Raw genomic sequence first — 10,406 nt, forward strand, 5'->3', positions numbered from 1 at the left:
GCTTCCTCAGCTGGAGCTAAAGGGAAACACGACACTTAGATGTTTTACTTGTGTAGGAGCTTCGGCTTTCATGCTCCTACCATCAGACCAAAGACACAGCAGGGCCATCCCTTGTACTTAAGATTGTCTGAAGCACATATTACACTTAGGAAAAATTACTTGAATAACAGTTTCGGCCTTCACACACCTACATGCGGGCCAAAGATCCCTTAGCTGTCCTTCGGATTTGAGAGTAATCGTTGGGATTACAAAGAAGAAAAAAGCAAAGACAATACAAGAAGTAAGAGGACCCGAAAGGGAAAGGTGTTCATTCATTAGAAAGCCTGAAGGCCGAAATTACATCAAAAGGCCCGAAGGCCAAAATTACATTAGAAAAGGCCCGAAGGTCACAAAAAAAAGCAAAAGAGGGCCAAAAGCCTCTAAGATAAAGCTGGGCCCGAAGGCCAAAAGAAACATAGTAAAAGCAGCCTCATGGGGCGTCCGTTGAGTTTGTAGCCTCGTCCTTAGCGGGGTTGAGAATTTCTCGATCGGAACCATCGTGGATGGGGGTCAAAGGCACTTCACGTTGCATCTGAACCTCCTCATCCTCACCACTGCTCTCCTCTTCGTTGGCCACTTCGGTAGCAATTGGAGCTGCTCTCTCACCCTCTTCCTCGAAGACAAGGCCACTCCCCTTGAAAGAGATCTCCGGATGGTGCTCGAGGATCCAATCTCGGACTTTAATGGAGCCCATGGTGTACCCAGGGGAGATGGGGTGCTTGACCTCCTCCTGAAACTCCTTAGAGGCCTTGAACTGATTGACCCCTTGGACCTTGGCTTCCTGCAGCATAGCAGCTACCTACGCCTTCAGCTTCGAAAGCTTGCAATTGCTCTCCTAGCAGGTCCAAAAGATGTCGGCCTCCAGATGCTCCACCTTCTCAAGAAAGAGGGTACGCTCATTGTCAAGGGCCAACTTCTCGCGTTTAGACACCTCAAGGTCTTGGGCCAGGGCCTCGGCTCAGATTGTCAACTGGCACACCTAGTTCTGAGCCTGAAGAGCAACCACAGTAAATAAATAAATAAATAAATAATAAGAAGCTGAAGGCCAAAGCTTACCCCTGCCATGAATACGCAAGTGTTGGTTATCATAGCCGCGGTCCCTTAACCCTGATCCTCGGTAGCGTCTCTCGGAAGGCTACCCTTCTGCACCAACTCCTAAGCCACTCGCCCTACATTCAGGGTGTCGTCCTCCCTAATAGACCAGTGAGGGACGAAGCCAACTTCATCTCGAACTAGGCTCACCCTTGGGCTTCGAAAGTCAGTACCAGGAGGAACAACACGAGGGGGTGAGATGGTGCGGCCAGGAGCAGCAAGCACCAGAACGGCCTTGGAAGTGGGGTCTTCAACTCTAGCTCTCTTCTTTGAGGGAGCCTCAGAGGTGAAAGCTCCCTTCTTCTTTTCCTTCTTCTGTTTTTGCTGCTTTTGTTGCGCCTCTCGCGCCTTAGCCTCCCTCATCTGGGCCTGCCTCTCGGCAGCAGTAGCTTTGGCCTTAGCTCTTGAAATTTACACTGCAACAAAATGAAGACGAAGAAGATCAGTACGAAGGACAAAGGTTCATAGCTAAAATAAATTCAGGCCAAGCCCTAGGACTCACCTGGGCTAAGCCCGAATCTAAACAAAACAATGTCCGATTTGAGACTATCGGACTCGATCAGAGGGTAAGTATTCTAATCCCTCGCCATCGCCATCGACTCTGCATCTGTCCCAAAAAGGGCAGGTGCAAAGTTCACCGTCGTCAGATTAGGGATGTCCCAGACTGTGCTGAAGGACACCCCCTCCGACGACCTCACGAAGAAGAATTTCTCCTTCCAGTTGTGGATCGAGGTAGGGTAAACATTCAGAAGCCAAAGATCCTTTTGGGGTTGAAATATTACCAGCCCGAAACCCCCTTACTGGCCTGAAGAAGAAAATAATTGAGAAAGAGAGGAAGGGAGAGGGGGATTCAGTGTCTAGAGAAAAGGATGATAAAACTTAGCATCTGCTGCCACCCATTCGGCGTCAACTGGGTTGGGCAGATCCCGTAGTGTCGAAACACTCAGGAAAAGAAGGGATGGAAGGGCAGCCGAAGGCCAACCTTGAAAGCTTCTCTATACAAACACAACTCCTCAAGATTCCTATAGCTGGCCCGATCTATGGGTTTCGGTGTTTGGAGCACGAAGGCATCCGAAATGCTACAAGAGGCCTTCAACTCCTCTAGTTCGAGTCCGTCCATAGTGGAAACAATGTTATGAGCCTCCACCTCAAGGGTATCCTGGGTTCGGGAACGAGGCTCGAGCACCCTTTCCCTAAAGCCCTCTCCATTCAAACATCCCTCGGACCTACTTGGTGTAGCTGTCGACAAGGAGTCACGGGAGGAGGGTGAATCCGGAGAGGAGGCTGAAGAAATCCCTCGGATCCCTTCTGGGCTTCTACCCCTTTGGTTTGACGTCGTCCTTTCCGAGGATGACGGACTATACCCAGACAAACTAGACATTGGCACTTATGACGGACTGAAGTAACCAGATGATAGAAAGAAGGAGACATTGAAACTGAAGGAATGCTCTCCGAAGGAAAGATAATTGTGGGCCAAAAATGACCACCATCTCTTATAAAGGGAAGAAAGATTGTACGACTACCCGAGCATTAATGGCTAGGCCACGTCATCAATAACGATTCCCGTGACTCACATAGACTAGGTGCAAGAGCAAGAGACTACCCACCTCGGTTGGGGCCTAGGCCCAGGCCAAGGCCGGCCAGACCTAACTGAAGGTCTCAACCTCTATTGGGGGCTCGGGCCAAGGTTGAGAAAACCCGACTGAAGGTCCCTACTTCAGTTGGGGCTCAGGCTAAGGCCGAGGGGACCTGATCGAAGGTCCCTACCTCAGTTGGGAGCTCAGGCCAAGGTCGAGCAGACCTGACGGAAGGTCCCTATCTCGGTTGGTGGCTTAGGCTAAGGCCGTGCTGACCTGATCGAAGGTCCCCACCTCGGTTGGGGGCTTAGGCCAAGGCCGAGTGGATCTAACCGAGGTAGGGTACCAAAGGTCCCTACCTCAATTGGGAGCTCAGGCTAAGGCCGAGCGGACCTAAATGAAGGTTGCTACCTCAGTTGGGGGCTCAGGCGAAGGCCGATCGGACCTGACCGAAGGTCCCTACTTCGGTTGGCAGCTTAGGCTAAGGCCGAAAGGACCTGACCGAAGGTCTTTACCTCGGTTGGGGGCTCAGGCCAAGGCCGAGTAGACCTGACCGAAGGTCCCTACCTCAGTTGGGGGCTTAGGCTAAGGTTGAGCAACTCAACCAAAGGTCCCTACCTCAGTTGGGGGCTCAGGCCAAAGCCGAGCGGACTTGACCGAAGGTCCCTACCTTGGTTGGGGGCTCAGGCCAAGGCCAAGCAGACCTAACCAAAGGTCCCTACCTTGGGTGAGGGCTCAGGCCAAGGCTGAGTAGACCTGACTGAAGGTCCCTACCTTAGTCAGGACGAAGGCCGAAGTCGAACGGAGAGGACCGAAGGAGAACTTAAAAGAAGAAAAAAGAAGTCGTTACTCCCACTGGAAGGACTCCTCAGTGGTAGTAAGGGGGAATTTGATATGCACATAATAAACCATCCAATCAGACATAGACACGTGGCATCTCACCACGTACCTATAATGCAGCTTTGGATATTGCGAAGGAACCCTAGCCTCTCCTCAGTAGTAGTCATAATAGGACTCCGTTCCTTAAGGGAATATTCCCTGAGGAGTCATGGGGCGTGCAAGGAGGAGTCCTCCAAGAAACCATCCCAATCCCTTCAGAAAAGGGGGGATGTATCCCAGTAGGAGTCTACTAGAAGATTCCTATAAGAGGAGACCCTTCGAGACAGAACGAGGTAAGTACATATATACATTCACGACATTACTCTGCTAGAAGAACTGTTGCCCAAGTTTCTAACTTGGGCATCGGAGGACTAATCCTGGAGTCACCTCCGGGCCTCTGCCTTCTGTGCTTGTGTAGGATCGACGCTTGACCTTCTGGAGATTCTTGACGATAACAAACGGCAATGGCGGCATTGACAGCGGACAACAATGGATAAGAACATACTCAGAAACATGTTAAGAAAACTTGGGTCCCTGTTTTTAGAAGGCGTGAGCGCCAGCAACAACTCGCCGCTATTCAACTACAACAACGATGGGCTTTCCGTCTGCTTTGTCGATAGAGCTCACTTTCACGCAACAAAACACTACCGGAGAATTCACTTCCACCCGAAAGTGCCCCACTTCCAATCCTGATAACCAATTCCAACCAACAACATATTATGAAGATTAACATCCCAGAAAACATAGTATCAAACATATTCAAATAAGGAACTCAAAAAAGGATCAGATAACCTAAACATTGACATTGATCTTGTCGGTCTCTTAACTCCATACCTCATTCCAGGAGGTGAACAGGGAGAACTTACATTGTGGAAGTTAAGCCAGAGCTATGGCTTCTATGAACACAGTATGTCTTATATTTGGGGGGTTGGGGTGGATAGCAAGGTATTAACCATTGCCAGTAGACTTCTAGTGGAATTCATCAATTGTTGAGTAAATCAAGCCTTCTTCTTCAAGAGATCTAATGGTTTCCATGATCTTCTCCAAAGGAACCTTAGCTGTTGAGCTAATTCGTCTCTATGAGCACCCTTCTCCCGTCCAAGGTTTGAAGGTTGCTGCAAATAGTCAAGGACCTTTCGATCGATGCCTTTAAGGCCATCAATGCCAAATTGACCAGAAAATTGATTTGGCGTGGCAGCTTGATATCCCTTGGACACATTTTGCAAGGGGGTGTTCATACTCATCATATTAGCCTGCATTGGTGCCCCACCCTTTACTTTTGTGTTATACAAGTGAACATTTATACACTCAAGGAAGTGGCATGTTATCTCATTGAAGTCAGTCACAGGCCTAACAGAGAAAGCATTTAATTGCCGTTTCCCCTAAAAGGTTTTCAAGTGTCTATGGATTTGCACATACATCCCATCCTGTATTCCCTCCATCTCCTTACACATTCACCCATCTGTGACACTCGATTCGCCCTGTTCCATCGTCAAGGGTGAAAGCAATATCTGTAACCCTTTCTGCTTTATTCAATACCATCCCAATCATCGTCATATTGTTCACATCAACTCCATCAATGAAAATATTGGACTTATCATCATTTGAAAGAGGAGCCTCACTTATTTGCTTCACTGTTAGCGGTAACAACCCCTGATTATCTTGATTCTTCACAGAAGAAAAGTTGGTATCGAGGGTTTGAGTAGCCTGAGAAGGCATGAAACCACCGCCTGAGAAGGTGGCAGTACCGTGTGGATATCACTAAATGGGCTTTCTCCCTGTCTCGATATTTGTCTCAAATCCTTCTTTTTTTTCTTTGAGGATCAAAGCACTAAAAGCCAAATGAAGAGTTTTTTAATGGCAAGGGTATAATGGTCATTTTAACTCGACACTTAAAAATGACTAATAGTAGGGGGTTTGAGTATAATTTGGTGAAACAGAGGGGATGGTCTTATAATTGTGGCATTCTCCAAGGGGTGGCGCGGTAAATTTTCCTATTTTAATTAAATTGGGTTGGCTACATGGATCCATTATGATCATTAAAGTAAAAGAAATACAAAATAAAAGAAGCACAAGAAGGAAGTAGAAGATGATAAAAGAAATAAGTTTTAGCGATAAAATAGAACATCATAAGGACATCCCTTATAATGGGTCGGCTAAAGGGTCTTTGTCCTCCACAAAGGTCTATATGTGGTTATATTAGAATCCAACCCTATCATTTGCATATCTTTCTTTACCATTTCGTCAATAATCATTTTAGATGCATCCTTACCTTTTCTAGAACCCTCTATATAAATTTGGTCGGTTTTTCATACTGGGGTATTCTTAGATCTCTGTTGAACATGATTATATCACCTCAATTGGCCCTCGGAGCTTGTCTTGAATTGAAGCAACTCCCATTTTATTTCTTATACAATCATTTCTTACTTTATCTTTGTCGTTTGAAGTAGTACTATCTTGGGACTAAGAACATTGAGAGCGAACACCTTAAAAATGGTTATTTTGGAATTTGTTGATCTCTATGATCTATTTCGCTTTTTCTTTTTCTGTTTGTTTTAGGGGTGGGGGTGTGAGGCGCGAGTGTGGGGTTGTGTTTAGTTGGCTGTGGTGGACCCAATTCTAGAAAGTTCACATTATTTTCAACTTAGGCACTCTTTGGTATGATTTTGATAATTATTTTGGTGATTTCAATTTTTTGAACTGTTTAGTATGACTTTTGCACCTTATATTTCTGAGAAACTGAAATCAATTTGAACAAAAATTGTGAAATAACAAAGGAGATATTTCACCTGTTTCATCGAAATCATTTCTATCTATTTGTGCTCAATTGTTTGAGGACACTAAAGCAAACATGTCATTTACCTCGAAACCCTATAACCAAGCCTTTGCCTTTCTTCCTTTCTCCCCAACTTTGAACCCCTGCTATTGCCTCTTTCTCTTAACTTTGAACCCCACCTTCGCTCTAGTCTCGCTCCGCCCCACCAATCCTTCCGTGTACACTCGTTCCTCACCCCACTCCATAGTTTCGTTCATCTGCAGGAACTCCTATGTTGAAACAGGTTTTGCAGGAAGTGAAACCCAAATGGAGTGGATTCTGATACTCTGGCCATCTGCCACCTGGCAGCTAACCTCCCATTGTCCCTTTGTCTTTTCCTCTTCCCTTCTGAAAAATGGGTACATTTAGGAATGGACAAGCAAAGGCAACCGGGTAACAAGCTTTATCCCAATATACCTCAACATGGCTTGTCCTCTCTTTCAAAGATAAGAAGATAAGGCAGACAGGAAGATCCATTCCCCAATTTTAGCAAAGTTAGAAATCCCACAGCTAAACTTAGCGAGTTTTCTCCAGTACAAGTGGTGGATGTGCTACCCAGTTCCCAGTCCGTGGTTATGGCATTCTTTAGTTTTTTTTTTTTTTTTGGGGGGGGGGGTGTGGGTGTGGGTGTGGGGGTGGGGGTGGGGGGGGAAATTCATAACATTTTGTCTAGAGTGGTCTTTTGTTAGAGGGTAGAGATATAATCCTTTGGCTTAGAAAATTGGGAAAATTACATGATTACCCACTTTTGGGTTTCCCTTTACAAAATTACCCACAAAAAGTTTTGGTCAACAAAAATACCAAAAATTAGGTTTGGGTTTACAAAACTACCCAAAACAGTGATTCTCCTTCATTTGCCTATTTGTTTTGTCATTTTTACCCCTGACCAAGGTTGTAGCACGGCCTGATGGAGGCCGAGGTGGAAGCCCGGCCTGATGGAAGCCGAGGTGATAGTGCGGCCTGATTTAGGCCGAGGTGGTAGCGCGGCCTGATTTGGGTAGTTTTGTAAATCCAAACCTAATTTTGTGTATTTTTGTTGACCAAAACTTTTTGTGGGTAATTTTGTAAAGGGAAACCCAAAAATGGGTAATCATGTAATTTTCCCTAGAAAATTAGCTTTGTAAGGCCTTGAAAGGAAGGTCTACAATTATGTCCATGATCTCGCCCCCCATAACTTTTTGTACTTATTTTATTGTTTCTCCTGTTATATGCTTTTATTCATAAGGGGTGGGGGGTGGGGGTGGGCGTGGGGTTGGGGGGGAGTGCTCTATGAACCAAGGAAGATTGCAAGATTTTTCTTTTTTTTTTTTTTGATAAAAGAAGATTGGAAGATTGAGAGAATTGAAAACTGAATTCGAGTTTTAGTGAACTCCTTAGAGAGTTTGAAAAGAAAGAATTGTTATTTTTTCCGTAGCTATCCCTCCATACAAGTTCTCTATTTATGCTCTTTAACGAATTGAAGAATCTATTATCTATTCTACTCAACTAACTCTCTCTGTCCACTAATTAATTTTTTAACAATCTTTAACCATTGGCTTTTGTCATCTTGTAGTCTCCGGTCCAACCGGACTCTCTTCTAGTTCTGGTACTCCTCTTCCTTGGTCTTGCTTATCAGGAATAATAGTATTGGAATGGACATTGGACTCTTCATCCATTTCCTTATTGACAGTACCAATAATTTGCTGGTGATCTAAGACTATAGGGCTATCCATATCATTATCTACCCCATAAAAAACAACCTTGTCCTCAAGGTTGAGAGCAGGAAATCACTCAGCAAAAGGTTGAAAATCCTCCCATGTAGCATCTTCCACAGCTAGGCCCTCCCATTGAACCAGGATCTGAGGAACTATGTGACCTTGTTGAATAATTTCTCTACTTGACAAAATAGCTAAAGGACTATAAATAGGTTGTTGATGATAACTCAAAGTTGGCAGAGGACTATCAAGAACAAAGTGAGGATCACCATGAAATGGTCAAAGTAGAGAGACACGGAAGACATGATGAATTCTACTTCCTAGTGATAATTGAAGATGGAGAGCGACCATGCCCACCCTCTTGATTACCTGAAATGACCCATAAAAACTCCTACTAAGCTTTTGAGTTGGTCGGTAAGCTACAGTCTGTTTGTCTATAGGGCTGTAACTTGAGTAAGACCCAATCTCCCTCACTGAATTGCAATTCCTATTTATGTCCATCAGCAGTAGACTTCATTGTAACTTAAGCCTTCATCAGATTAGTCTTGAGATGATGGAGGAGTTCAGTTCTATCCTTGAGCACATGTTGCAAAGCTTCAACTCAAGTAGTGCCTGTAATGTAATCTGGAAGTGCAGGGGGTAATTTGCCATAAAGAGCTTGAAAAGGGTAATCTTATCTGACCTTAAGATTGTTGAAAGACGTACCCGATAATGAAATATAAGACCACTTGTTTGGATGAGAAGTAATTCTAGATTGCAGGAGACGACCTATTGAAGTAAACCTGTAGACACCCAATTTTGTCACCCTCCTCTAGCTATGATGAAATATGGATCTTGGATGTCACTTTCAACTTCCGAGCGACAGAGATGCTGATGGAAACATTCCCCTACCTTGGAAATCCCCACGTTGGAGAGAGGAAGGTCTAATTTTGACTTTTCATATATGAAGGAATCTGGTCAAGATGACCATATAGATGGATACTGCTCAGAAATACAATTCCAACGATATATGGTATGCCAAAATTGGACCGATGGATCTTTGACAATCATTCCCGAAAAATCATGTTTTTTTCGCTCGCATGTCGCACACACCGGCCACCCAGCCAGCCAGCCCAGCTAAGCCCAATCTGGCTGCACACCTGTGCACAGGGCCTGCCGCACTGTTGCACATTGTACGTGAGCCCGCCGCATGTTGTGCGCGGCCTCGCCTCATAGGCCCTGCCGCACAGTGTGTAGGCCCCAGCTGCACATTGTGCAGGCACACCATGCACACATGGCCCGCGCACTGTGCACACTGTGCCTGCACCCTATGCATATGGCCCAGACACCGTGCACATTTCCTGCACACCCATACATTCACGCACCCGGGACATCACCTGCACCCTCGGTAAAACCTTCTGCACCCTCGGTAAAACCTTCTCTCTCCTCCCACTTTTTTGAAAACTGCCTTTTTGGGCAAAATCTTCACTCCTTCCACTTTTTCAAAAACTACCTTTTTCGGAAAAACCTTTTCTCTTCTCCTGCTTTTTTGAAAATTACCTTTTCTGGCAAAACTTTCTCTTTCCTTCCGCTTTTTTCAAAAACTGCCTTTTCTGGCAAAACTTTCCCTCCTCCCGCTTTTTCGAGAACTACCTTTTCCAAACTTCCTCTCCTGAACTACCTTTTTCAAAAATTTCTTTTTTTGACTAAACTTTCTCTTCTCCTGCTTTTTCAAAAAATGCCTTTTTTGACAAAACTTTCTCTCTCCCCCGCTTTTCTGAAAATGACCTTTTCCAACCTGAAATTTCTCTCCCATTTTTTCTGAAAACCTCTCTTTACCCACTGAACAAAAGCCCTCCCCACCCATTTTTTCCTTCAACCCCCCCTTTTCCCATTGGACAAAAATCCTATCTCTTCACTTTAGGCAAGAGCCTCCCTTTTGTCCGCTAGATAAAGGGATTCCTCCTCTCCTATTTGGTTGAAAAAAAATATAAATACCCCCCTCCCTAAGAAAAAAGACACCAACAGACACCTGAATCCCTTTTAGAGTGAAATTTTCCTCCCCTCCCCCCTCTTGATTTTCATTGGATCTTGGAGTGATCTTCGTCAAGATCTGAAAACTCATTCGGATCTTCGAAGTGTTCTTCGGGATCTTGAAGATCTTCAATCCAAATTCTTAGTTAGATTCAGTTTTTAGCCAAAAATAGTATGTTCTTGAGCCGCCTCCCTTGAGTGTTCTTGAGCATTCTTGAGATAGAAACCCCCCTTTTTTAGGTTCTTCGGGTCTACGAAGAGATCTTTGTTAAAATCTGAAACTCTGTTCGGATCTTC

The 10,406-nt window shown here is 45.0% G+C and overlaps 1 pseudogene; it reads right to left on the minus strand.

The window, feature by feature from the left end:
- Positions 1–4,535: 4,535 nt before the first annotated feature.
- LOC122075129 lies at positions 4,536–5,333 on the minus strand (annotated as a pseudogene).
- Positions 5,334–10,406: the final 5,073 nt, after the last annotated feature.

Source organism: Macadamia integrifolia, chromosome 4 (genome assembly GCF_013358625.1).
Source record: "Macadamia integrifolia cultivar HAES 741 chromosome 4, SCU_Mint_v3, whole genome shotgun sequence".
NCBI lineage: Eukaryota > Viridiplantae > Streptophyta > Magnoliopsida > Proteales > Proteaceae > Macadamia > Macadamia integrifolia.